The following is a 26478-nucleotide window of genomic DNA, read 5'->3' on the forward strand; positions in this document are numbered from 1 at the left end:
AATATTTACAATTTGTATTTTTCTTGGGAGTTGGGTAATTTACCTACAGGGAAGTTATATACCCCTCCCCCAAGCAGGTTCTGCCTGAAACACTATGATCCTCCTCCCCTCCAGCATTTCTTTGTGATTTCATACCCTGAGTACGTCTGTCAAAATATAATGCGAAACTGGACACTGATATCATAAACTTACTGCCTCCATCATAAGGTATATAATAACTTCGTGTTGCTGTAGCCCTTCTAAAACAGAACCCCGTCGACGGTGGGTGGCATCTACAGTGTATGGGTAACTGCGTGTTATTGTAGTGAAGAATAGTTTTGTATGTGGTATGTGAGTTGCACGAATGTTGGGGACAGTACAAACACCCAGTCCTCGGCCCAATGGAATTAACCTTTTTAAGGTTGAAACTTCCGACCTGCTCGCGAATCGATCTCGGGATTCTCTGAACCAAAGAGCACTATGCTGATCATTCGGCTAAGTGTACGGATCATCTTAAGGTGTGAGTAAGCAGTTGGAATTAGTAATTTTACTTTACGCAAATAGCACATAGACGTGCCGAATGAGGGTGTTATTGTGTACCTAATATTGTAAGGAATTTACAGGGATTCAGTACCAAGGCGAATATGTCGCTAAGGAATCTGGGAAGAATACATCCATGCAATAATAGTCCTGTGAATGTGAAAATATTCTACTAAAGGGAAGCAGACGTATCGAAAATTTCGTAAGAGATCAGGAACTATAACGGCATAGCTTAACGACAGACATCTTGTTCACATGGCACTCATGGATCGTACAGATTTATCACAAGTGTTAGTAGAAGGGTGGGGCACCAAAACATGTGTGGCATTTTATTTTACTGTTCAACGAAGTCTGCTTCGGAGAGATCTGTTTGCACGCATTTCTTTGAGGCAGATTACCTTGACCAAGGATCGCCGACATCTCTGGGGCTACATGAGCTCCATTAACACATACAATGGTATGCAGATTGACAACATATCGTGGTTTCTAGTGAGATCCACTTGACTTCGACTGCTTACTATTTCAACAGTACGCCGAATGATCTACAGTGATCGTCGTATACACTTCTTCTTGTAGTGCCTTCTCCACGACGAAAAACAGAAACATAGTAAAATCATAACAAAGGCCAGACAACACCTTACGGTGTGAAATAATTGAAATATTAACAACCAACCTTCGAGCAATTCGAAGACGATTCTAACCTCCAACGGTATTCCCCAAATATCTCGCAGAATGGCAACTTGACGTCTCTCTCTGTTTCTATCCAACGAACAACCACGAGTTTACAGGAATGATGACGAAAGTGGCATTAAGTTACTTCTCTCCCGGCAAGCAGCCAGAGACGTTGCCATGCTAACTGGTAGGTTCGTTGTCGGTCATTCAATGCGGAGCATGAAACATACAGGAAATAGTCATTTTCTCCGTTATTTGAAGAGTAAGCAGAATTATGTACATAAAAATATTGTTTAAAATCAAGGGACGTTTCACATGTAGTCCACTGATTATACAGAAAATTAATAGTATAAGAGAAAATTTAAAACACCCGTTGTGGTATTCGGATAAAGCCCTGTCTATTGGGCGATTTTCATATTATATTCATATATAAACCAGTTCCTGGACGACTATCCTACCCTAAATTTGAAGTTAGGTCGAGATCTATCCAGATGAGTAATTAATTAAATATATTAGTAAGATTTAATGCGTATCTCACATCCACGTAATGCACCAGTCTGACTTACAGGATAGCAATAAAAGTAGAAATGTCCCAGGTACTTAATAAACGGTAGAGCTGACCAGTGGAGCGAACATAGTACGCTACATTTACCGCGAGTGATATACACAATAATTAAACAGCACGTTGATTGCTGGTGCAGGTGCGTATCATGGCAGTTAAATGTGCAAGTGAAATGCGTGGCAGGAATGCAGAATTGAATTCGCCACTTACGTGGTGCTTACTTCCGGCCGGTGGTTTGATGGAGAGCTCATCCTAGTAATTATGAGCTGTATGTCTACCCCAGTGACAGGGCATGAATCACCCTAGCCCTCGATGTTAATTAACAGAGAAAACTCATTTCTAAGCTTTTCAGGGTACACAGTTAATATCTATACCGTACTTACAAATGGTAGTCAAATTTACAAAAATTGATTTAGGGACGAACTAATGAGGCACTTCGAGGCATTCTACAAATTTAAAATTTTGTGTAAGTTATTCTGATAAACGTACCCCAAGATCCGCAGTAAAGTTAAACATCCACAGCACTTCCAGGGGATTCAGGCATGGAGGGGGCTTGGTCCGAAATCGGTACTCAGAATTAAAACAGCTTAAGTAAGCAACCGTAATATATTTTTCACAGATTGGGATTTTTTTCCCAAGGGTACAAGCGTTTTGACTTTTAAAGTTAAATGAAATGTTATTTCAGCTGTTTTGCTTCTGATCCCCAATTTCTAATCCGCCAGCTAGGGGAATTTTGAGACTTGGGTGTAGCAGGTTCTCTATATACTATAATGTGTTCTGCTCCTAGGCAGGTCTTCACGCAGCTACTCTCCGTGTCGTCCTCTCTGCAGGCAAGAAGTGGTAGGAGTGTTTATACATCTGAAAGATGACCTTAATTCAAATTTCCAGCAAATCGCATTAGCGTGGCGATAGTATCGGTTCCATGACGTTGTACATCGGGCTTGCTTTCAGTACGGGCTTTTACTGTGCGAGAGCATTAGTTACCTGTGAAATTGGACGGAGTGGATGTGAGCTGGTCAAGATTGCCTTTAAGACAACGAAGAGGCCAGTATTAACATCTCACTGCATTTGAACGAGGCCGTATAATAGGGCTACGTGAAGGTGGATTTTCCTTCGGCGCTATTGCAGAATGACTTGGTGGTCACGAGAAGGTACGCTCGCAAGAAGACCGGGCTCCGAACGTCCCCGTGGCATCTCCGAGAGGGAGCACCGCCGTATTAGGCGTATGCTGTGGCGCAGCGGACTGCGTCTACAACAGCAATTCGAGCGGCAATTGGCGACACAGTGGCGGAACGAACTGTTCTAGATCAGTTACTTGAAGGACAGCTCCGAGCCAGATGACAGTGTGCATTCCACTTACCCCAAACCACCGCCGTCTGCGAGTTTAGTGGTGTCAAGCGAGGGCTCATTGGAGAATGGAGTGTTGGTCCGTTGTGTTTTCCGATTAAAGCCGGTTCTGCCTTGGTGCCAGTCATGGACGTGTGTTGATTAGAAGGAGGCCAGGTGAGCGCCTGCATTCCACCTGTCTGCTGCGTTGACACACTGGACCTACAGCGGGAGTTCTGGTCTGGGGAGCAATTTCCTACGACAGCAAGAACACTCTCGTGGTTATCCTACGCACCCTGTTACAGATGTGTACGTTCGTCAGATGATTCGACCTATTGTGCTGCCATTCATGAACAGTATCCCCGGGGTGTTTTCTAACAAGGTAATGCACGCCCCCATGCCGCTGTTGTAAACAAACGTGCTCTACAGAGTGTCGACATCTTGCTTTTGCCTTAGCCTACTCGATCCCCTGATCTGTCCCCAATCGAGCACATATGGGATATCATTGGACGACAACTCCAGTATCATCCACAACCGGCATTAACCGTCCCTGTATTGACCGACCAAGTGCAAAAGGCATGGAACTCCCTCCCACATGCTGACATCCGACTCCTGTACGATACCATGCATGAACGTTTGCATGCCTGCACGGAACAGTTAGGTGATTACACCGGTTATTAATAGACCAGCCTGGCCATTTGCGATGGCTTTTCTCGCGGGGTATTAAGTTGTAGTCTTGAAACTTTAATCAATTAGATAGGTTACTTCGAGAAATATATTGCCAAATTTCCGCATTCTACACTCCTTATTTCATGGCGTTTGGATATTTTTCCGCCAGTATATTTGAAAGCTGACGTTTGTTCAAACTCCTTCTGATTTACCTTCAAGTTTGCCTAATTCCCTCGTGCACTTATCACCATACTCTTTATCTTGTAATTACTGTTCATTGTATATTGCTCACAGGTTGCATTCAGATATTCTAGCATTTCACGTAGAGCCCTTTCGTTCTCTGCTAACGACACCATGTCAACCGCAAATCGAATACACTTCAGTCTGTTACCACCAATACTTACCCCTCATGTTCCATCCGAGCATTTCCCAATAATATCTTCCAGGTAAACGTTGAATATAATGAGAGATAGACAACACCCTTGTGTAACATCCCTTCCAATTCTGCTGTTCACTGTCATCTCATTCCCTACATTTGTTCTGAGCGTGTGTTGTAGGTAAAGGCCCTTAATTAGCTGTCCTTCATACCTATTTCCATACATAGTTACATTTCGATATCCATTTTAATGTGCGCGTTCTTACATTAAAGTCAGAAGTTTCAAGAGAGAAACAGTGACGCCTAACAGGAGGAGTAATCAGTTTACGCCCGAACCTGAACATAACCAACAGTGTTCAGAAACACAATAGAACTAAAATGAAGTATAGGCTGATGATGATGATGATGATGATGACGATGAAAAAAATAATATGAAAAGTACATTTCTGGATAAATGGAGGCGAAAGCCCATTTCTTTGTGGTAGTCCTATTTTATGTATGTCTACCCACTTTGTCTCGTCTCCTTATACGGGGTCGGAATGAGGCGATGTGTAATTATATGCCATGTTTTACGACAGGACACCCTTCCTGATACCAAGAATAAATTAAAGTTGAAGAATGAGAATCGGTTAAGGAGAAAGAAGGAATCGGCTGTGGCCTATAAATGGGAAGCGTCACAGGATTTTCTGGGAAGTATGAATTAGAAACCGAAGAAAATCATTCTCAGGACAGCAGACGGTTGAGTTAAAACCGACTCATCTCCCGAATGCGGAACGTGGCTTCATAAGAGAAGTACGTTAATATGTTTGGCCACTCTGCTCCAATGATATTTTATTTGAGAATATTAGTAATATTAATAGTAATAATAATAGTAATTTTGACATAAGTGAGGCCTCCTGGTGAACTTTAATCTGTGTATTCTACGGCTGTTCATCCATGTCTAAAAACTCTGAACTTGAGGAAATCGTAGTAGATTTTTCTATTTTAAGGACTAGACGTCTCCAACATCAAAATGTTACCTAATCTAGAGTTCACATGTCATTACTTGTCAGGGAGAATATTTGTATTTAGATGTTAATCATACTGTTGATCTACCATTGTTTATTTTAATTATCTGAAGTTACCTATACTGCATTTTTCAAGCCGCCCCTTTCGAGGCGTGATATGAAGCTAATTCACCTATCAGGATATCTGACACGAATTTCATTTAATACACTCGAAAGGGTTTTCATTAAAACGTCTTGATGGTTTTGCCGAAACACCTCTATAAGACGCGAGCATCGAGGATAGACTGTCTGATCTTGCGGCAGCTTTAGTATGTGTACTACGAACTAAGGAGAGGGGAAATCTCCTTCGGGAGATAAAAGAGGCAGCGTTTAGGCATCATGACATCATAAATCAACAAGGTACGGCAGTCAACTTTATTAAGTTAACTACTGCGTGCGAAGGTGGGGAAGATGTCTACGTCCCCTGTAGTACGTAACTGCTAGGTCACCGACTCCGTTCTCAAAGTAAATGTAGGGCTTTCCCTTTCTAGAGCAAATGCAACTTGTCGTCTTTATATTTTTATATATTTTCATTTCCCCTGCGAAAATAGTTGAAATGTAATGAATCACGAGTGTTTACCCTCGTTAACCTTCCTCTGAATTTATGTAGAGTGGCTAAGCTTCCAACCATCAAAATTTTCTTTCGTTTATTTGGCTTTATACCTTCCAATATTTAGTCACCCGGTAATATGGGATTAGCGTGTATGTCATAGAGACGGGCCATATGCCTCTGTAAGTCATTTCTATTTTTTGTAGGGTAACATTCATATTAGTTGTGTAAAGGAAATTTTTACGTCAGTGTTTGAACTGCTTTATATTGTGATGATGGCAGACGCGGTCATGAGTGTAAATTCTAATGTAAAACGAACTCTTTTGGCTGTGCAAATTACTCGTACATGAGGGATTACCTCCCTCTTGCTAGTTTCTGAAGACCTGCGGGTCAAAGATTTTGACTGTTACATGTGTAAATTTTCCGGATTAATCTACGTAAATTTTAGAGTGGCTCAGCTCTTTTGTGAGTAACTGAAGGAAACCTTTCCAATTGCAATTATTGTGAATTTTGCTCGGTATAATGAAGGATAAACTTCAAATCTGATTTTGCCAGCTATACTTAAATTCTGGTTAGTTTATGTCCAGAAATTGAACCCTCAAGCTTCTTTTCCCTTTCTGCCAGACGGAAATAAGTCATGTAACAACAATAACAATAATAATACTAATAATAAATCTGATCTGGTGAATTCGTTGAAAAGTAAATATTGTTTCGAAGTACTACTAAATAAATATAGAGTAACGGTTGTTCAAGCGAATACATTTTTTTACATGCAATTTCATGTCCGATTCTCATCCAGGTATCAAGGGTGGTATCGTCTAGAATCGTCGAGAATCCAAGGTATTTAAACAAAGTGTTTGGCTTCAAATCGGCTAAATCCACATCAGTCCGGATATTTTCGCCGCATAGTGTAGTGAATTCCGCAGTAGTCCGTAAATTTATTGACAATGATACTGCAGATAATACTACTTGACAGTAAATAGTGTGTAAGTACTCCCATTAAAGTAGCCTGTCTCCTAAACACTGTAAACAGGTTAAGTATTGAAGTTTCTTGGTGCTACCACTAAAGGGATCCACTACCCAATTTACAACGTTCACCATCAGAGTTGAAGTGGTTTAGAGGACGCAATAAGCTTATCAGACATTCTCCTCGCACTGGAGTACAGTCACGTTATATTTTCGTTACTGCGGAATCACTTGAGCCTCCCCCTATTGATTTTAACTCTAACTTAATGAATAAGAAAATTATTCTTCACCGATACAAATATTTTTCATTTACTAGTATAGATATATGAATATGTTTCTTACTTTAAGGTGCTTTAATTTATCAGCGTGTAGATATGAGTGGGTGTTAACCTTTTTGTCACAACAGAGACACCAGGTGATAATTCCAAAGTGGGACATAAGGTGAGGAACATGCTGAAAATTTAGTTTAAATGTTGATTTAATATAATCTTAAATATGAGGTCAATACCCTTATTTTGTTTTTTGTTTGTTTGTTTGTTTGTTTGTTTAACAATTTGCTTTGCGTCGCACCGACATAGTTAGGTCTTACAGCGGACAATGGGATAGAAAAGTACTAGGAGTGAGAAGTAACCGACCGTGGCCTTAATTAAGGTACAGCCCCAGCCAGCATTTGCCTGGTGTAAGAATGGGAAACCAAACAAAAACCATCTTCAGGGCTGCCGACATTGTGGTTCGAACCCACTATCTCCCGAATGCGAACTGATAGCTACGTGACCGAAACCTACATTGACAAGGTTACAACAATATTCCAAATGTTTAGTACATCATGTTTGTACATAATTATTATTAGAATGACACGACTGTTGCTCTATTTGATTGATTAAACAATTCCAAATCAATCAATCAATCAATCAATCAATCAATCAATCAATCAATCAATCAATCAATCAATCAATCAATCAATCAATCAATCAATCAATCAATCAATCAATCAATCAATCAATCAATCAATCAATCAATCAATCAATCAATCAATCAATCAATCAATCAATCAATCAGTACTGATTTACATTTAGGGCAGTCGCCCAGGTGGCAGATTCCCTATCTGTTGTTCTTCTAGCCTTTTCGTAAATGATCGCAAAGAAATTGGAAAATTATTGAACATTTCCCTTGGTAAGTTATTCCAATCCCTAACTCCCCTTCCTATAAACGGGGTCTGAAAATAAGTTACGGAAATTGTACGAGCACATAGTTTTATGAAACAAAAAATACGTAGCCAAATCAATAAGTATCCGCAACTTTGCTCCAATTGTCTTCAGGTTGGCTCTGTGGCGTTGTGTACTCACCAGCCACTAGACTGCATCGTTATCTACGTCTCTGGTAGGTTGCAGCGTTTTCAGATCAGTACAGCTTGTGCTATTGCGATGTAAAGATGGCAACGCGGCTCTCCGTTTGCACCAAGGAAGAACAGCATTCCGTAATCCGTATTTTGTGGTCTGAGGGTGTACCAGGGTCGAAAATTCATAGAAGAATTTCAGCACAATACGGGAACTATGTTTTGCCACAGCGTAGTGTTTACCAGTGGACTGAACAGTTCAAAAGTGGTCGCACGATCGTGAAGGATGAGAAAAGATCCGGTCGTCCATCTGCAGCCGCAACTCTTGTCAATATTGAACAACTGTGTGATATGATCCTTAATAATAGAGGAGCAACTATTCCACGAATTTCCGCTCCTGGTACACCCTCAGATCACAAGAAAAGGATTACGGAACTCTGTTCTTCCTTGGTGCAAACAGAGAGTGGTGCGGCCGTCTTTACGTCCCAACAGCGCAAGCTGTACGGATCAGATAACTCTGAAACCTATCACAGACGTAGACAACGGCGCCATCTAGAGGCTGATGAGCACCCAATGCCACAAAGCAAACCTAAAGACAATTAGAGCAATATTGCAGATCCTTATCGACTTGCCCTCGTAGATATGTGCCAGTTTTTATTTCCTCCTAGTGAAAGCTCCCCGGAAAATCGACAAAGAATTGTAAGTTCAGTCGCGAACAACTTCTGTGTTAGCTTGTGCACCGTGTAGTCGGCCAGGCTGTCTAGCTTGATAACGTCAGGCGGTGCACTACCGTAGTATACTGACTGGCGGCGCACCGCTAAACGACATCCGATCATCATGCGCTAAGGTATCGTGAACAGACTGGCGTACACAATTGGAATGCTAGAAGAACCTTTGCCGGTTTTGGGTGTGCATAGTGCATTGGTTTTATAAAACATATCGGTAAACACAGTACATTTCGTGCATGTTAAAGTGTAAGAAATAAAATAAATACTGAAATTACATACCCAGGTAACATCAATTTACTGTATATAAATAAAATCATAACGACCGTGTGTATGTACATTGATTAGTTTGGCGAAATTTCCCTACAGTTTTCTGTTTCAGCTGTTTGTTTGTTTGTTTGTTTGTCTGAGTTCTTATAACTTGAAAACTACTGGATATATTTCCACCAAACTTGATATTTAGTACCTACCTGCCCTTCGATAGGTTTTAGGGCCAATATTATTTCTGAATACCTAAATTTACTGGGTGTTTATTCGAAACCGAAGCCATGATTTTGCAGTCCCGAAAAATATGCACACCCAAAAATTAATGGAAATCTAGCATCCTTAATGGAAATCAATTTTTAAAACTCTTTTCTCATGTGCATCATTTCGACAGGAGGATTAATAAGGGAGATATCACGAACGGTCGTTTTTTCAGGCTAAGTCCATCGGACATAGCCCAAGTATGTTGTACTTGGAGCAGATTCCTTATCTAACTTATATGAATAAAATCGTAACGACCGTGTGTCTGTACATTGAATATTTTGGCGAAATTTTCCTACAGCTATCCGTTTAAAGCGTGATAATGACCATCTGCATATCTTTTGGCTTTAGTCTCCTGAAAGTCCTAATTTTTACCGCCCTCCCCCAAAATTAAGAATGTGGCACAAACTGTCAGACGAGGTAGAAAACAGAAATTTGGGAAAATTTTACGTTTTATCCTGTAACCGACGGAAAATTTCCATGACCTTCAAATTTTTAACTTTTTATCACCGAAGAATATTGAAATATCGAGGCAGTCCTAATGACGGTCCAGACTTTCGTTTCGAGGTATTTTCTTGCTAAAGGGTAAGTCCTATCACAAAACGGATGGCACAACCTCGCTTCAATTCGGAGTGATCTACAACTTTGGTCCAATAGCTTTTTGTCGTGTCTCTCTCCCTTATACGTTAGATTTGGCTGTATTTCTCTACCGTATGTAAATTTTGCACTTTTTACAAGCATAAATCATACTTCCAATCACAACTCCGCAATTTACACTTTACATTGGGAACCACTTATGGTGATCTCCCCATGCTGTTTCTCGGATAACGCTAAAAGACATCCAATTAAAAAAATCTTATTCACAGAATGTACAGTAATTTACTTCGATAACCGTATACAATGTAGAATACCGTAGCGAAGCACGGGTATATTTGCTAGCCATGTAATGAAAGTAAACATTGCAAGCGCGTTCTGTGGTGTTGTCAGGTATTAAAGGCAATTTAGAACAGGATATAGGCTAATAAGGATAAGTCCAAAGTAGAACCGTACGTTATTATTGTGGTTTGATAGGTGTTGATCAGAAATTTAGACAATATTAATAGCAGATATCTTCTTTATGTTATTTAGATTTCCTGACGTAACAGGCCGGGCCTTTCTAGCTCGTCTTGAAAGTCCTCACGTCATTGAGGAGATATATTTAATGATAATTGAATTGTGTTAGTTATTTATGAATCATACATGCTGTCAACTTTAATTATTTTTGTTACCGAGTTTTGGTGGTAGTTATGCGTGAAAGAAGGTGCGGGGTGGTGAATAGGTCTCAAGCTACGAAAGTAAAATTAATTTAAAATTTAACAAGGTTATATTTTCTTTTCAAATAAAGAAATAACAAGCATGGCAGGTACAAAGTAGCAAGTCAAAAGGGTAGTTACAATATTTACAGGATTTGGGCTTCGCGCCCCGACTTCACATTGCTTGGGCAATCAGCCCAACCTTACTTCAAAATAAGTATTAACAGAGGGGCAGAAAACCCCATTCATGCTCAGGAGCACTTGCTCCAAATTACACTGAAAAGCCTCCACGAGGCATACAACACTCAATTATCGAAAAAGAGCCCCTCGCTCTCAACTTTAAGCCCATCAAAGGCCACACCAAACTCCACCTTCAAGTTGTCCTTACTGGACGTGGACACAGGGGTAAAATACCCAACCTACTGAGGTCTATTAAATGAAAGGGGGAAATTACATGACCTCTAAAATAACAATTTGAGAGGAGGCGAACTGCACTCCTAATACACTTGTTTCAAAACCTAATTTGGCTCTGGGCCACGGATGCAAGGGCTAATCCCATACTACGGAGGTGACTTTAGGAAAGAAACAATTTGTTTTACGTTAACGAAGAATAGGTTGAGAAAAATAAGTTCACCTCAAAACAATATGATTGGGAGCTCGAGAGGGTTAAGCAGTCTCTATCCCGATATACAGTTTAAAAGATGGAATGGATACAAGTTCATTTACATTTTAAGGAAGGTTACATAATGTAAAAACTTCGGACCCGCCCCGAGAGTTAAACTGCTGAGCAAGCAAGAAAAGAAGTAATTAATCGGCCATTACCTGGTTGTTGACCGCTGCCGGAGAAAGAGGCGCTTCCCGCCCCCTGCTATGTACTTTACACACAGAAAGATGGAACAAAAGTGGCCCGGAGACCCTAAAATCAGCAGTTTATATCCTCTCGCGGACGGTTCGAGGCGTTAGGGGAATGAGAACACCCTCCCACAAACTCTTTATTGGGTAGGATACAGCAACATATTCAAGTTGGGGGAAGATACATCGGATTGGTCGGAAATTAAGAAAGGAAATTAAGGATAGGCTAAATACAAAACAAGGGGGAAGAGAGGGGTATACAGCCAAGTTAAACAATAACAGAAAGAAATTTCACAAGAAACAAACTTTTGAAATAAAAATTTCTCCAAAAAACAGTTCTTTCACTCCGCACTAGGGTGCACTATTGTTGATCTTCAGTAGTGTCCTCTAGAAGAGAAAGTTCACACTTCTTACTACAAGCAAAACAAAAATACGTCGAAAATGACACAGTTCAAAAACTCTAAAATTTCCAGGTAGTGACATCTTCTGAGAAACTTGAAAATTAATACCGTCAATAAAGTTCAGACTTCCTCCAGCGGAGGAGTTTCAATTGGCGCACATTTTAAATTAGCGGCGTGGAGGTGTACCGCCCGGTACAGACCTCCCCCCCCAAAAGTTCCTCCAGGGGTGACACATGAAATGTGTTTGCAAACAAGGTCCAAATTTTGATGTAGATATGGAGATTAATTGCCGAAGAATTTATAAGATTTTCTTAATGTGGTTTGATTCAGTTTCAAAATTTTTGTTGTAACAGGAGAAGTAAAGTTTTTATGGTTGTAGAAGTTGAATTCAGAAGATAAACTTTTAATACTTGAAAGTGAAGAAAAATTTTGCAAGGTCCACCAAATATTGCTGTTGAATTCCCAAGTGCAGTAATAGCTGATAGTAATAGTTCATGTAGTTAATGTTGATTAAGTTGGATGGCCAGACCGGCCGTTGCAGCTTGCGTCCAGAGGAGGCCGCTCGGACCCCTCAAGTACCCTGAGATACCGCTCGCCCGCACTATGAGGGGAGCAGAGGTGTTGAAGCACGCCGCGCCCGCGGTGAACATATACAGGCTGCGGGCAAGTAGCAGGTCGTGCGCCGCACATCAGCCTTGGCCGGGAGGAGAGCTCCGGCTCGCCGTGCACATGTGGTCCTCGCTGGGGAAGAGGGGGCCCATCCTCTAACCCAGTCGCCGCACGGCGCCGCGCGGCTGCGGGGGCACTGAAACATTAACGCTAGGCGGCAGAATGTGTTGGACCATCACCTTTCTTGAGGGCACAGGCTTGGTGGAGAGGTTGAGGGGCCAGCGGCGTGCAGATATCCATGGCATATAATATAAGCAAGCCACAGTGTGTATAGCAGGAGACGGGAGCGTGGTAATGGCCGTGGTAAGGACAGAATGGCAGTTCAACGGTGCGGGGAGGGTTTACAAAAATACTTACGTATGAAACAAAATATTATAGAAGGGGCAGAATGCCTTAAAAGTGAAAACTCCAAAAAAATATAACCTTTATATTCCTTTCAAAATAATATGAAGCAAGTTAACACAGAAATTATACAGGTTTCACCTGTGACAAGTGAACCCTAAATATCCTCTCGGTGGCTGGATTGCTTAATAACAAGGTAACCGGCGTAAGGAAATCGAGAATGACACACGGCCCATGGAATCTGGGGGCAAGCTTGCCCGCGGGAAAAAAATTCTTGACCATTACTTGGTCACCTACCTTCAAAGGGGTGGGTCTCCGTCCACGATCATACCTTTCCCTAACCTTTTCATGAGACACTTTAAGATTGGCTTTAGCCTTCTTCCAAAGATCTTTAATGTTGTTCGGATCTATTGTCTCGGGTAGAATGTCACTCAGAGACCAGAGGTTAGAGAGCGGCGTGTTGGGAACAAACTTGAACATCAAAGCGGCTGGAGTAAATTTATGTGATTCATGAACCGCCGAATTCAAAGCAAAAGCTAACCAATGCAGGGACGTGTCCCACCTGGAATGATCTTCATGATGATAGGCAATAAGCGCGGACCTGAGATTACGGTTAACCCGTTCAGCCAGAGATGGTTGAGGGTAATAAGCAGAAGTAGTTACATGAGAGATGGACAAGTCAAAACAGAATTTACGAAAAAGATTTGATGTGAACGCCTTAGCATTAACAGACACGATGTATTGGCACGGACCAAAAGAGGCAAAAATAGAATTTAAGCAAGTAATGGTAGACTGAGCGGTAGCCAGCTTAGTCGGAAATAACCAGGAAAATCTAGTAAAGCCATCTACGCACACAAAGATGAACTTGTTGGCATTTCCCTTTGACTGGGGGAAGGGTCCTACATAATCAATATACAGGCGTTCCATGGGGCGCGACGCTTGATGAGAAGACAAAAGGCCTACCTTGGTGGACATGGTTGGTTTACTAAGCAAACAGGATTTGCAAGCCTTCACTAGTTCACGGATTTCACCGTCCATACCTTTCCAGATGAACATTTCACGAATCTTTTCACGAGTTTTAAAGATACCAAGGTGCCCTCCTAATGGGGTCTCATGATAATACTTGAAGATCATAGGTACAAGAACAGCTGGAACGACAACTTTCATCATCTTATCCTGCCTCGATGGGCAACATAGAACACCATTCCTCAGAACATAAGGGACAACATGTTCCCCAGAAGAAAGGGTTTCCATTATCGGAGCCAGCGTCGGATCTTCACGTTGGTATTTCTCGATATCCCTGAAGAGCATGGGAGCATCTGTTAAGATGGCATTAACATCAGATAGTATGGACTCGGAAGGTGATGAACTGTCGACCGGTTCATGGGTCTCGACGTCGTTGGAAAACATACGGCTGAGTCCATCAGCAACAACATTTTCGGTACCTCTGATATGCCGGACATCGAATTGGAAGGCAGAAATACGGATGGCCCAACGGGCTATACGACCAGTACGACGCGGCCTACCTAAGACCCAGCTTAAAGCTTGATTATCTGTCTCCAGGTCGAATTTGACGTGTTCCAGATAGAGACGGAACTTTTCTAAGGCAAATAAGACTGCCAACCCTTCGAGCTCATAGATGGCATACTTGGCTTCTTGAGCCGACAAGGTCCTAGATGCATAGGCGATGGGTCGCCTCCCTAGTTCAGTCTCTTGAAGAAGGACTGCAGCTACTGCTGACGACGACGCGTCGGTTTGGACGATGAATTTCTTTGAGAAATCAGGCATAGCAAGGACAGGGGCATTACAGAGAGCTAATTTAAGATCTTCAAAGGCGGCTTGTTGAGAAGGTCCCCACTCGAATTTGATGCCTTTCCTACGAAGAAGGTTTAAGGGCGCCGCTCTATTAGCGAAGTTAGGAATAAACTTCCTGAAGAAATTCACCATACCAATGAACCTGGCGATACCTTTAATGTCCTTAGGAGGTTTAAAATAACGGATGGCCTGTGTTCTAGAATGATCGACTGCTACACCATCAGGTGACACAATATGCCCTAGGAATGACATAGAGGGCTTAGCAAAGGCAACCTTGGACAACTTGACAGTTAACCCAGCCTTACGAAGGCGATCGAGAACTTCTCGCAGATGATCTAGATGTTCTTCAAAAGTCTCTGAAAATACGACGACATCATCCAAGTAATGGTACAAGTACTCAAATTTGATGTCGGAGAAGACCCTATCTAGCAGCCTAGTGAGTACAGCTGCTCCCGTGGGGAGCCCGAAAGGCACGCGGTTGTATTCGTATAAATTCCAGTCCGTGGCAAACGCTGTAAGATGTTTAGACTCTTCGGCAAGGGGAATTTGATTATAGGCCTGATTCAAGTCCAAGATAGTAAAGAACTTGGCCTTACGAAACCATGAAAAACAAGAATGAAGGTCAGGAAGGGGCACAGATTGTAACACCACCTTCCGATTGAGAGCCCTATAATCAATGACAGGCCTGAAGCCCCCTTGGGGTTTCGGGACTAGAAAATAGGCGAAGAATACGCCGACTTAGAGGGCCTAATAATACCATCCTTCAACATCTGATCGATGATTTCTTTCAGAGCCTTCATTTTAGGTGGAGATAGCCTATATGGTGGAAAACGGACAGGAATCGAATCCGTGACCTCAATTTTGTATTCAATAAGGTCAGTAACACCAAGAGTATCAGAGAACACCTCTGGAAACGACTGACACAACTTACGAATACTATCAGCCTGCTCCTCAGGTAGATGTCTAAGGTCTAACAACATCTCATCCTGGGTAGGCGAAATAGATGAACATGATACAGAATTACACTTTAATAAGGGAATTTTACAATTGGACGCAAATTTGAATGTGCACGACCTACTCTGAAGATCGAGCACAAGACCAGTGCGAGAAATGAAGTCCGCTCCCAGTATGATGGGGCAAGACAAGTGCTTAGCCACAAACAGTTTGGTTTTCCATGTAAATTTAAAAATACGAATTTTGACCTGTACAGAACCTAAAATTTCTAATGGGGATGAATTAGCCGAAACATATTGAACGGTAGATGAGCCATAGTCATGTAATTTACAAACAGACTTCAATTTAGAATACCATTGGTCCGAAATAATAGAACAAACACTGCCTGAATCTAATAGGGCGGTTATAGTCTCGTTATTTAACTCAATCTTAAGAAAAGGAACAGGTGCGGGGGTATCCGCCGCAATCCTAAGACATTCTTTAGGGCATTCAAAAGATGAATTTGAAGGCTGATCGTTCTCGGAATTTACGACCTGTTTACCAGGGGCTGAGTCTCGGGAAGATGGATTAGTTGACTCAGCCGAAGACACTAGTCACTTTTGATTGTTGTTGTAAGTTGCACCAGAATTTGAGCAGGAGGGGGTGCTATTTGAATTTGGGCAATTCTTGGCAATATGTGAGAAAGCCCCACATTTAAAACAGCCTTGTGATGAACCAGCCCCATTCCTTGTCCCACTAGACTTGATCAGTGGACACTTATTGCGAAGATGGTCAGGCGACCCGCAAGCATAACATTTACGGGGATTGACTGGTCGGCGAGGTGGAGGCCGAGGATTACTAAAAGAAGGAGGGGGTTCTTTCGCGACACGCAAAGAATCGGCGTATCTAACTCCTTCCGCTGAGACGGCCAATGCTTCAAGTTCAGAGAAAGTTTGCGGGCACGCCGCGAAACACAAATACGACCTATAGGATGGTGAGATACCTTCCACAATGGCCTGTACAATCTGATCCTCAGGGAAGTGAAGAGCAAACACCCTAGTATAAAACTTAATGTCCTGTATGAAATCAGCAAAGTTTTCCTCCAAGCGTTGTACACGGTAATAGTACTTCTGAATCAGAGATGACCTCGCGCGAGCAGGAATAAAATTTGCAAGCAAGTGTGCATGAAAATCTTCAATAGATGACTGTTCGGCTATGGCTCTTACTATTTTGTCTGAGAGAATACCAGTTGCATAAGGATAAATTATTTGCAAAATTTGACACGGAGAAAGAGAAAAAACAAGGGCATGATCCTGAAATTCAACTAAAAATCATAAAAAGGAAATTACTTCACTGGTGGTATTAACGGAAAACTTGGAGATACCTCTAAGCAACATTGCCAATGGATGAGGCAAGCTGCTAAACCCGGGTGACATAGTAGGTAAAGGTTTCAATGGCAAGGAAGTTAATTCAGAACGTATATTATTCAACGATGCACGGCGTTCAGACTCGTCCAATGGGGCAGAGGTTGTTTGAGCAGCGATGGTTTTCATATTTACTTCTCCCTTAGGAGGCTCTTCCTCGCTACCTACATTCACTGTGGTGGGTAGATCGCTTTTGGGAGGAACCTCCCCAGTTAACAATTGAGTGACCTTGCTAGATAATTCAGAAATATTTTCAAGCAGCGTACTAGCTTCCTTCCTCTGAACGTCATTCAACTTCAGAGACAACAGATCGTTAACTCTTTTTGAAAAGTGATATAGCCTGGCTTGCACACGCTTAATTTGATTAGGAGAAGGATCATTTTCATCAAAAAAACTAACTACAGAAGCTAGCCCAGTAATATTCTCGACGATCGTGGAAAGAGAGTCGTCAACTTCTTTCTCTCCCAAGGTGGGGATGGAAATGGGCAAATCAAGGGACTCTCTAAGCTTGTTTGTGTCTACTGCAACCGTGCCTCCAGATTGCACATTTCTAATAGTTAATTCGTAGATTAACTCCTCTTTGCGCAAATAGTTAAGATGGAGAACATCGCGAGGTCCTGGCATGATGACAGAACAATTTTGAAAAAAATCAAAAAATTCCAGCAACTGAGAAAATAGTTAAAGTTGTAATCAAAGCAATGTTTAGCCGTCAAAAGGGGCTAAAATGATACCCATTCAACCACGCTCTGCTACCACTTGTTACCGAGTTTTGGTGGTAGTTATGCGTGAAAGAAGGTGCGGGGTGGTGAATAGGTCTCAAGCTACGAAAGTAAAATTAATTTAAAATTTAACAAGGTTATATTTTCTTTTCAAATAAAGAAATAACAAGCATGGCAGGTACAAAGTAGCAAGTCAAAAGGGTAGTTACAATATTTACAGGATTTGGGCTTCGCGCCCCGACTTCACATTGCTTGGGCAATCAGCCCAACCTTACTTCAAAATAAGTATTAACAGAGGGGCAGAAAACCCCATTCATGCTCAGGAGCACTTGCTCCAAATTACACTGAAAAGCCTCCACGAGGCATACAACACTCAATTATCGAAAAAGAGCCCCTCGCTATCAACTTTAAGCCCATCAAAGGCCACACCAAACTCCACCTTCAAGTTGTCCTTACTGGACGTGGACACAGGGGTAAAATACCCAACCTACTGAGGTCTATTAAATGAAAGGGGGAAATTACATGACCTCTAAAATAACAATTTGAGAGGAGGCGAACTGCACTCCTAATACACTTGTTTCAAAACCTAATTTGGCTCTAGGCCACGGATGCAAGGGCTAATCCCATACTACGGAGGTGACTTTAGGAAAGAAACAATTTGTTTTACGTTAACGAAGAATAGGTTGAGAAAAATAAGTTCACCTCAAAACAATATGATTGGGAGCTCGAGAGGATTAAGCACTCTCTATCCCGATATACAGTTTAAAAGATGGAATGGATACAAGTTACTTTACATTTTAAGGCATGTTACATAATGTAAAAACTTCGGACCCGCCCCGAGAGTTAAACTGCTGAGCAAGCAAGAAAAGAAGTAATTAATCGGCCATTACCTGGTTGTTGACCACTGCCGGAGAAAGAGGCGCTTCCCGCCCCCTGCTATGTACTTTACACACAGAAAGATGGAACAAAAGTGGCCCGGAGACCCTAAAATCAGCAGTTTATATCCTCTCGCGGACGGTTCGAGGCGTTAGGGGAATGAGAACACCCTCCCACAAACTCTTTATTGGGTAGGATACAGCAACATATTCAAGTTGGGGGAAGATACATCGGATTGGTCGGAAATTAAGAAAGGAAATTAAGGATAGGCTAAATACAAAACAAGGGGGAAGAGAGGGGTATACAGCCAACTTAAACAATAACAGAAAGAAATTTCACAAGAAACAAACTTTTGAAATAAAAATTTCTCCAAAAAACAGTTCTTTCACTCCGCACTAGGGTGCACTATTGTTGATCTTCAGTAGTGTCCTCTAGAAGAGAAAGTTCACACTTCTTACTACAAGCAAAACAAAAATACGTCGAAAATGACACAGTTCAAAAACTCTAAAATTTCCAGGTAGTAACATCTTCCGAGAAACTTGAAAATTAATACCGTCAATAAAGTTCAGACTTCCTCCAGCGGAGGAGTTTCAATTGGCGCACATTTTGAATTAGCGGCGTGGAGGTGTACCGCCCGGTACAATTTTTATTTCGTTTTTGCAGTGCGTTCCACGCGGCGCATGGCACAAACGCAAAATATTACATGAAGTGATGCTTTCAATTTATCTTTCTCGATGCCCCGCTTGTCTACGCCTGCACGTGTTGAGTCACAAACTGCACACTACTGTATTGCTTGCCAATTGCACAGCACATGTAAAAAGCTGATACCGTGCGTTCGATAGTCACGAACTCGTGTCTGTACTCTGTTTGCTAGAAGAAATTCTGATCATTTCTGCGAACCCCATGCATTTTCCTTGGTAAGTTTGAATGCTAATATTAATACTCTTCACCGCTATCGTTCTGTTACGAATTCAGTTCGCTACTTCCCAGGACATAAGAGATATGAACCAGTTACCCCTGGCGATTAACTAAAGGATTTAGGAAAACTAGGATGACGGATCTTCTCTTATTTTCTGGGGTTTGTTATGCCCATAAATTTTCCGTGACCTATTTTCAGACACCCTGTATAAGCATCTGTTGTAAATTCAATGGGGAACTTCTAAAAAAGTATAATGAATCAACACTAACTGTGTGGTTAGAATTCAACTGAAGACTGGAGTCAGATATTTGATGTATCAACAATCTTCAGAATAATTGTGCTTAGGAACAAACAGTCCACCTACATACTAGCTTCGGTTGGCTAACAATGGCTCAAATCGAGGACCTGATTAAGCATTCGCTAATGTGTTTGCAATTGGATCTGTATCTAGTTAATTGCTAATTCCCAAACTTCTCTGACTGGCCTTTAATCTTACCAGTAAACATCTTACAAGAAAGGGAATCGCAATAGCCCTGAGGCAACATGATCTTAAGCTTCTAGGATTACCTTGTACTCAATTCTCCAATTCCAAACTTTGCTTGTGAAAACTGATTCTGGTCGTTTCGTAACGAGGTGACTGATCGGGCTTTGGCATGACGTGGAATGGCATTTGTAGACGAATAAGCTCTAACGGAGATTTTTAAAGTAGGAATGATCATAACATGAAGATAAAATGTTGAAATTCTAGAGGGAAAATTGGAGCAAATATTCGTTTGTAGGAAGAGGAATTAGGAATTGGAGTAATTTACCAAGGGAGATGTTGATAAATTTTTAACTACTTTGAAATCTTTTCAGAAAGTTCTGTGTAAACAATTGTGAGCCTACATGGCTCAGGCGACAGCGCGCTGGCTTCTCACTTCTGAGTTCCGTGGTTCAAATTCCGGTCACTCCATGCGAGAATTGTGCTGGACAAAGCGGAGGCGGGACAGGCTTTTATCGGGTCACTCGGGTTTCCCCTGTCATCTACCATTCCAGCAACACACTCCAATATCATTTCACATCATCTGACAGACATTGCGCATGATTCTACAGCCGGTGCAATTCCTATCCTTGCCGCAAGATTCATTCATTCCATCCCTGACCCGGTCAATGACTGGTAGACAGGTCGTAGGTTTCCATTCATTCATTCTTGCTAGCACCGAATTCGTTCGCAGCCCTCTCGGCAGTATCACCGTATGGGTAAATATTCGTTTGTAACTCGAGAATTAATAATTGGAATATGTCATTAAAGCTCCACCTTATGCCTTTAACCTGTTAGAGCGTATAAAGGAGGCTCGTTCTCTACCGGCGTTTCCTTCGGGCTCAAAAACTAGTAAACTAAAGCTCCATTAATGAGATATTCACTTTTCTAGCAGTTCTTATACTCTGTGTGAATGATGTTTCCTATCAAGAATATGTTTTTAATATAAACATTTCTATAGGATGAAAATACAAACATTGTAAAATACTTAATTAAAATCCCAAATAAACTATGTACTTGAAACAAACCCAATAAAAACGAATATATGGGCAAAAATTCGAGGCTTTCATATAATCAGAAGTGAAGGAGGCATCTTAATTGCGACTGAGATCAATATTTCTCCACTATTAGCATACACCTAGAGCAGTGTTGCTCAGTCTGGGCCTTTCGTCCCGCGGGCATACAATTTAAAAGTGGGCGAGTGCCCGACAAGTTGTCGTGTACCGACCTCCCACGGACTCGAACTGGCGGACTGCCAGGTGGAACGCAGCCGGGGTTCGCAGCCGAGTCTTGAGCTCAAGGTGTCAGAGGAGATTAATTAGTGTTAGAATGATGATCAAAGACAGGAGACACCTTGTAGCAATAAAGTAATTGAATAATAATTATAGTCAGATTTAGTTACTGTAAGAAAAGGGAATTATTTCAAGAAGTTACATGTAGTGGAGAGAGCTTGCGAAGTGCGCTTACACAAGTGTTGACTAAGAGCGGGGACTTGTTGATCACAACAAGGTATTTACTGTGTATCGACAAACAGAGCTAGTATGCCAGCGGGCCAGGCGGCCCGCCCGATGCCCGACAAAGGAACAAAGCTGAGTACACGGCCAGTCAAGGCCATTACAGACGCACTTTAGGAAAACAAGGAAGAATGAGGACAAAGTGAGACAGAAGACAGTAGTGCCTAGGTAGCAGCACTTACTGTGACAACTATTGAGAATAGCCACTTGAGGGAGCCACTGACAAGATGATCAGTTTGGCAATGCCCGTAAGACCCAACCCCTTGGTAGGAGGTAGGGATAGAACTTTGAGTTTAGGGGCGGAGATATAACCCCTGGCCAAGATGGCGCGGGGCCTTCTTCCAGCTAGTAGTTCGTACTTGTCGGAACGATATTCTTTTCGAGCATAGCCCAAGTGCCATAGGGCAAGATTCAGAGATACGCGTAGTAGAAAAGTAGGCGCGCGGAACAAGCTCGCTCTCTCTTTAGATCATTACATTCAGACTTGTAAATATACTGTACATAGTAGTTTTAGTTGTCCTCAGTAATAAAGGACAGAGAAATAACTTCATCTTTTATTTCGGGAGTTGCGGGACGAGTCATACCTACAAATTACCTCCCTACATTCCGCTCGGCAGGTCAGGTAATACTTCAACATCCAACGGCCTGGTGACCAACCTACGAGATCGTCTCACTGGACAGGTAGGTCACGACAAAGTGTGTGTGCTTCCACCACAGTGACTTGTGGGTACATCATAAGCTGTGAAGGTCAATGCCCGGAAAACGTCTGCCAGTCAGGTTCGATCATAGTAGTAATATTTGAATAGGAAATAGTGACAGAAAGTAATGAATTGAAGTGGGCCTCGCAGAATCTAACAACAGAGAGGCAGTGGGAAAGAGAGGTTTCTTTTTCTGTTCAAGCAGGGGGCCGTGGAAAATGCCTACTATATGGACAGTCTGTTACATCAAAAAGGGAGGGCCGATAATCTTCGATGTTAGGCCCCTTTAAGAAACAAGCAACAAGCAGCGTATACAAAATGTATAATGTAGAAGGCCACTACAAAACTAAACATGCTCATTCACATGAGACTCTTATAGAAGATGTGACTCGCAAACACCTTTCCTACCATTAGGAACCAAGGTTAAATAAATATACCAGCCAAGACATGGACATGCGATGACAGATTAGCACACGGTTACACAAGAGAAGACTTCACATCCATCTCGAAGACCCCATAGTCAACTAGACTAATAACATTACACACCAGGCTGACAACGTTTATTAAATGCACTCCCATAATCCATAGTAAAATTAACAGGAAGGAATTAATAAAAATAAAAATGCATTTAGAGCATATTACACAATTATTAGGCAAATAGGTGTGTAACAATGCATACATGACAATTGCGAGTCTTACAACCAAAATACCAGAATGAAAACAGTAGAAACGAGTGATCGTTTCAGCAATAAGCCAGCCATGATCCACACCAGAATCCAGAAATGAATCCACATAACAACCGGGTAGCACCAGTAACAGAGTACGGATTTTACAATTACAGGTAGGAATGACCAAGAATCAATAAATCCAGTAACCAACCAGAAATAGGAAATAAAATATCAGGAAGAATGAAAATTTACATGCACGCACAAGGGTAAAACTGACATCCGTCAACCAGGACAAGCAGATCCACTACATGCATGACACTAGCCATCCGAGGTAAGTAACGAAGAATATCATTCTAGGGCATAAACTCAATTTTCAGATACCCATAAAATGTATGCAAGGGGGAAAAAGCTAACTAGCAGTGACTACCATTAACCAGTCCAAGGAAACCACAGGTGTTAAGAAGGAAAACTTCACAAAAAAATCGATATCCCACCTAATTAAAACTTGACCACATGCACAATGTACCAGGAAACACCAAGAATAGGTAAGTAGAACGAAGACAGGACACCGCATAATAAACATTACCAGCAGAAATGAATCACCGCAGAAGAGAATTGGTAGTACGACGAAGACATGGCCGACAAAGAGGAAGCGTGTTGGGCCCATGGCCCAGAGGTTATCAATTTTTATTTAATGTAAATTGTTTTAATTTAATTATAAGTTTTTTTAAATTGGCATGATTTTCTAAGTGTTGGCTCAGTAGTTCCCTAAGATCCTAGACCTTTCCTTTATATGACATGGCCCTTCGTCATATTTGCTGCCTTCCACTCATGTATGGTAAGTTATATTTCTGAGTTGCTGTATTATATTATTGTTGGTTTTTCCATTCTTGTTCTGCACGTTACCCTGTGGCATTCTTCAGCGTAACGTCATTCTTTGTCAACTCGGGGTCGCGTTACAGATGATCGAGTGAAAACCTTTGAAGATAAGTTTTAAATAATATTTTCAGAAACTCAATGAATATGAAAAGTTGAAATATTGTATAAGACTTCGCAAAATCAAGCAGAGAACGATTTGAATTATGTATTACGTTTTACCGAATGAATAAGAGGCACTTTATTTTTCTTCGCGGAAATTCTATCATTCCCTCTGAAGAAACTCTTTAACCCCGTATTTTTGTATAACCGTTCAAAACAAGGAGTGGGCGTAGTTTAATTTCCTCGCAGGTACACTTTTCTCAGAAGCAACTGAACCTATAGGTATAATGTTTGTTGTGGGTATTCACAGGGTCTTTATCTACGCAGGAACTAAATTATAGTTTCATAATTACTGAAATTTGATAAAATATTAAGGGCGTGGAACATAGAATACCACTCACCCATTCGTTTTTAATTGACTATATTGTAGCAGAAAAAATGTAACGTGTCAGTTTAATTTGAATGTGTAAATACTAGTAAAATAAAATCATGTCTGTTAATATCGAGTGCAGTGTAAATCAAACACGAGTATACGAGAAAGGTTTTCCTTCCGATTAAGATGTCCCTTTTTATACTGTCCTCCAATCAACAATTCGTTGAAAACGGTGCAGGAAATCTTAGTTGTCACAAACGAACGTCACTGCTCCTGTTCCGTCCCGAGTGTGTTCGTTCTCTCTCTCTCGACTGTGACGTACGCTTGGCTCCTAATATGCCCGCATTTAAGTCAATCCAGCCCAGGCACACTGGGCTACGTAGCTCTGATCTAGACAGTAGATATATGGAAGAAAATCTAAACTTATTACTATTACTATTATTATTATTATTATTATTATTATTATTATTATTATTATTATTATTATTATTATTATTATTATTATTATTATTATTATTATTTTTATTTTGTAGCTTGATATCGCAGATCTCTTTTCAATACAAAGCAAGAGGGAGCAATAGAGTGGGAAGTCCCTTTCACAAAATTTTCCGTATTAAGTTTCTACTTCAGGGCCGATAACTTATAAGAGGTCACATAAAATCAGATATCCTTCGAGTTAATGAAACGTAAAATAGAATTTCATTAATGAGATACGTATTTCATGTTCGTATATTAATCAGAATAGGAGCAATTGCTCTACACCAAACGATTTCGTTTCCTTTCAGAACATCGTATCCTGCAGTGTTTTCAACAGTGAGAGAATTCCTGTAAAATTAAAGACACGAGATTTTACTTCGCTGAGCCAGAAAATGTCCTTAGAAGGTAAACTATTTAACCCTTCTTCAGCTTACCACGGCAGACCACGGTTATTCCTGGGTATTTAAAGTCATATCACTTTGGCTTTCTGATGGCGATTAATGTACTTCTTGAAATCGCTTGATGTTTTAAGATGAAAATTCCAATCTATCTTCCATGACGACTCCAACCACAGCTGTCTAGATGGAAATCCAGAAGCTGAACCACTGACGCTTTCCAAGAACGAATTAAATATTCTTTTCAGTGGAATCTGAATCGGTAGGACGTGGATTTTTATTTAAAATCGTATTTGAACTGGCCGCGATTAGAATGGCTACCATGTTGGTTTGAAGCTAGTGAATAAGCCACTCTGATTTCATGTCTTCTTTTTGATAGAGTGAATTTTTGTAATCAGTGTAGTATTCGTTCTTAATTCGCTGCCCATGCTTAAGTTGTATGTATGTATGTTGGGTAATCAGCCCGAAGGCTGGTTTGATCCTCTGCAGCTTCGCCAACAGCTGTCATAAATAGCCTAGGCGTCACTGAAGAGGTGTACTAGGGAAACGAGGAGTGAGGTAGTTTCCCGTTGCTTTCCTCACTGAGCCAGCAGTTGCTCTTACATATCAGTCTGCCAAGCCCACTGAAAGTATGCACCAACTGACCCTATGAGCGATATTTTCACACCATTCATAACAGGGACTGGCTGCATAAGGAATGGTATTACTAGCATCACTCATACCTCAGTCACTTTCATATTGTCAAGCCAAGGATGAGACTGTGACAGGTCAATGAAAGTAACAAATTTGATATAGCCCATACCAGAAGACATAGTGCACTGTAAACACTACATCTCGCCAGCAAAGGCATAAGTTATAAATCTGATTCCATTGTTTACTGAATTCTGACGATGTTTCATGAAATGTAATTGCTCTGTTATATAGCTGATCTCCCTACTCAGAGTCAGAAGTCAATTTGCAAACCAGACTCAGTGTGACGCATTCACTGAATCTACTAACAGTTCAATAATCCCGATGTCGAAATGTGAAGGATTTGTCGTAAGAGTACTATTCTGTTCCCGGTCCCGTGGTCTAAGGTAGCGAGCCTACTTCTCGCCGGGAGAACGTGGATTCGATTCCTGGCCAGATCAGGAACTTTTACCTTGATATGAAGGCTGGTTCAGCGTCTACTCTTTTGTTTGTGAATGTGTTGCTAATATTTTAGAGATGTCTAAATATTACGGGCAGTGTATCAACACTCGCTTCTGTTTGAAACTGTGAAAAACTGTTAAGGTGACGAACCAAATGATTTATTTATTTAAATGTATAGTGACATTACAAATATATAAATTTATACATCCA

This window comes from Anabrus simplex, chromosome 3 (assembly GCF_040414725.1).
Source record: "Anabrus simplex isolate iqAnaSimp1 chromosome 3, ASM4041472v1, whole genome shotgun sequence".
Classification (NCBI taxonomy): Eukaryota; Metazoa; Arthropoda; class Insecta; order Orthoptera; family Tettigoniidae; genus Anabrus; species Anabrus simplex.